The sequence below is a fragment of the Dreissena polymorpha genome, chromosome 12, assembly GCF_020536995.1.
Source record: "Dreissena polymorpha isolate Duluth1 chromosome 12, UMN_Dpol_1.0, whole genome shotgun sequence".
Classification (NCBI taxonomy): domain Eukaryota; kingdom Metazoa; phylum Mollusca; class Bivalvia; order Myida; family Dreissenidae; genus Dreissena; species Dreissena polymorpha.
In genome coordinates this window covers 64285525-64289299 of record NC_068366.1, presented here as the reverse complement: position 1 = coordinate 64289299, position 3775 = coordinate 64285525, and the positions used below count along the sequence as shown (strand labels likewise).

Below are 3775 nucleotides of genomic sequence, written 5' to 3'. Positions count from 1 at the left end.
GGTAGCTTGTAAAACATAAAATCGTCATCTGTGCAGGATTACATTAAATTAAGGTACAAGCGACCATAAGAATAAGTCTTCCTTGGTATTCAAACAACATTCAAAACTCTTGATAAACACTCACAGTGTGGGCAAGACGCATGAACTGATTCATATTAAAACTGTTAAATATACTATAATATTTAGTTACGTTGTGGCGCATCAGATAACTGACCAAGCGACAACAGGTAAGCATTTTTCCTTATCGTTGAAAACTGTAAGCGACATAATATCAAGGCGAATATGTTATGCATATTTGTTGAGCAGTCGACTGGTATTTTTCTTTTATTTTAAATAAAAATCTCATTTAAAATAATAGATATGTCTTGCACTGAATTGAATTCAGATTAGCGCTTAAGCAATATGTACCGACCTGCTGCATTGTATGTTACAAATACATTTGTTTAAAACAACCACAATTCTAGTGGCATACGTGCATATATTCTTTTACATTTATCGCTCACCTGACAACAGGGTGACAATGGTTGGGTTTTGTGATCATCGTTTGTCCGTCATTGGTCGTTCATAATGGCTCATGCGTCACTTGTCGTCAATATTTACATTTTAAACACTCCAAAGGATACATTTATTGTCCAGACTTCATCGAACTTGCTCAGAACATTTTTTTCTAAGGATATCTGAATCCGAAACTGGAGCACGTTAAGTGAAAAATCAACATTACTATGTCAAAGTCAAGATAAAGCTTGTGAACACTCTTAAAGTCACATTTTATGTCCAATCTTCAAAAAACTTTGTTAGAACAAAAACATTACCCCCAGGATGCAATGCAGGTTCCTTATATGTTTGGGGTGAATACATATGACTTCTCTTCAAGTCACATGTGTTCTCAAATCTGTATGAAACGTGCTAAGAATATTTGTTCTTATGATATTTCGGCTGAGTTCGAAAACGCTTCATTGCCAAACAATGGCTGCCATGTGCGCGGGGTTATTTTTCCTAATATGGAAAATTATAATTCCTGTGAACGCTTTTAAAACCGAATGTTTTGTCCAATCTTCATGAAACTGCTCAGTACATTTATTCGTTTCACACCTCGACTGAGTTAAATAATGGCCCAGGTACATTGAAAAAATGGCCGCTTGTGGGAGGGGTGCAATTTTCCATATATGGCTGAAGTGAAACTTTGTAGACATTCCAGAAGTCACATATTTTGTCAAATCTGCGTGAACCCTTGTCATAATGTTTTATAACGATATCGTGTTCTGCAGTTAAAATGGCTTCGGTCTATAGAAAAAAAAAGGCTACAAGTGGATGAATCATATACTATTGCCAATTTCAGTGAACCTTTACCAAAACATTTGTTTAACTGATATCTGGGCCGCGTTCAAAATGGATGCTGGTTAAAAGCTATGAAAGAGGACTCATTTTTGTTACAAATACATCACAATGGTGGCTTAGATTTATTTTGTAACCCAGGTTTTCAGGTGGGCTACCAAGAGACTTTGGGCATCTTGTTGTCTCTTATAACTTTCATTTTATCTAATCGTTGCAAAATTCCTAGCCCGATTGATACAATTATCTCATGTTTCGACTATGCAAGTTATAATTCAAAATAAATGACCTAAATTTAAAAGTTAAATGTTGTGATTTTTCTCAAATTTTAGAAAGCGCTTCACGATAACTCCGTAATAATCCTTAGTGCAGCAAACATCCATGTCATCAAGTGCGTCAAGCTTTTCACTGGATTTGTACAAACATGTTGTTTCTCACAATCCAAATGACAACATGTTCATGTCGCCTAGCAGCGTTTTCGTCGTCATGACGATGGTTCAAACTGGAGCGAAGAATGAAACAAGAAACCAAATGATTTCCACGCTTCGACTTGGATCAAATGATCAAACGATGATACTTGAAGATGCTGAGCAATTTGTGAAGGTGTTCAATAAAGAAAGCGCTCATGTCATACTTAAAAGCGCTAACAGGCTTTATCCGAACAGTGATAAAAGCATTCTCGAAGATTTTATTCAAGATGTAGTCAAATATTTTGCCGCAGATGTCAAATCATTGGACTTCACATCTAACCCAGAGGGAAGTAGACAGGAAATAAACAAATGGGTAGAAGAGGTCACAAACGGAAAGATAAAAAACATGCTGCCCAGTGGATCTTTTGATACGCTAACAAGAATGGTAGTTGCAAATGCCATCTATTTCAAAGGAAACTGGTCAAGGCCGTTTGAACCGAGGAGGACAAAAAAGGCTGATTTCCATACGTTGGATGGACAATCTGTGAAGGTGAATATGATGCAACGAACGATGAAGTATCCCCGATTTGGAGAAAACAAAGATTTGAATTGTTTGGTTTTACAACTGCCTTACACTGGGGATGAAATGGCTATGGTAGTGCTACTCCCAAAAACCGTTGATGGATTGCTGGAAATGGAGAAGAACATAGACGTTGAAATATTAAATCAATGTATCAAAAATAAAATGTGTGAACCAACTGTTGAAGTTTCCATTCCAACATTTAAGATTGAGAAGTTCACTCCAGCTTTCCGGTACATTATTAGATCTCGGGATGCCTGACGTGTTCGATGAAAGAAAAGCTGACCTCTCTGGAATGGGGAAGGATTTGTTTGTTTCTGAAGTGTTCCACAAGACGTTTGTTGATGTCAACGAAGAAGGTACAGAGGCTGCAGCTGCAACTGCTGGGAGAAGTCGGACCAATTGTGCACCGCCTCCTCCAAAGATATTCACAGCTGATTACCCGTTCATGTTTATGATCTGGCACTACCAACTTAATGCTCCACTGTTTGATGGTCGTTTTACCGGACCAACATCACAAACTGCCTAGACACGAGTTGAACGGTATATCAAACGTATTCAGCAAGGAGACGTCATATTTTAATGTCACCTGGCTCTTAAGAAACGTTTGCTAGATCTAACTTTCTTTATTTTGTTTGTCAATTTGTGTTTAAAGTACCGTGTACATTATATTACATTGTGACTTATGCTTTTTATTTTGCGAGTTTATTGATATTGTTACTGTTGTGTCCCATAATGTGCACCATTTTACCGAAGTTTCAAGCCTTACCATATTAAACACATAACTACAAAATGCAGTACATGGTATAGGCGTAGTTATTGACAAAAGTGACAGTATAAGTTGTATGATTCACAACTTTCTATCGTATTGAATTTCGCAAAATAAACATTGTTCTCTGTTTTAAACTGTATCAAACATAATACTATTTTTATGTATTGTATTTGTCAATATATATTTTTTATGCCTATGATATTATCTATACACTTTATATAATATTGTTAACCTTTCTAACTGCCTTTGATGTTTCATATCTGCATCCTGTATTTAACTAATTACATGTTTAATTAATGTAGTTTAATCGTTTTGTTACGAAACCGTTCTACTTATTAAATTACATTAAAAGTGAAACAGCATGAACAGTAAATTGAGATTTATTCCTTTTACCATCAGGTAAATACGTTAAACTCGAGTCTGGATAGCATGTCTTGGGGATTGGTAAACCGATAACATGGCAAGCTCAACACATTGCGAACCTAGACTAACGACTGATAAATATACATTCCAAACCAACGTTAAGTACATGCTTTATAGTCAAGGCATGGTAGGTGATTTGCGAACATAAGAACAGTTTGTTATTATACAATCGTGTAACTTAATATACTGAGAACATATCACTTCATTATCCATAAGATAAACTTATACAGCAAACAGAACATTCAGGGGCGTCGCTTG

General features: G+C 36.1%; 1 pseudogene; it reads left to right on the top strand.

Annotated features, from left to right (window-relative positions):
* Positions 1-3421, top strand: LOC127852946 (leukocyte elastase inhibitor-like; annotated as a pseudogene).
* The last annotated feature ends 354 nt before the right edge of the window (positions 3422-3775 follow it).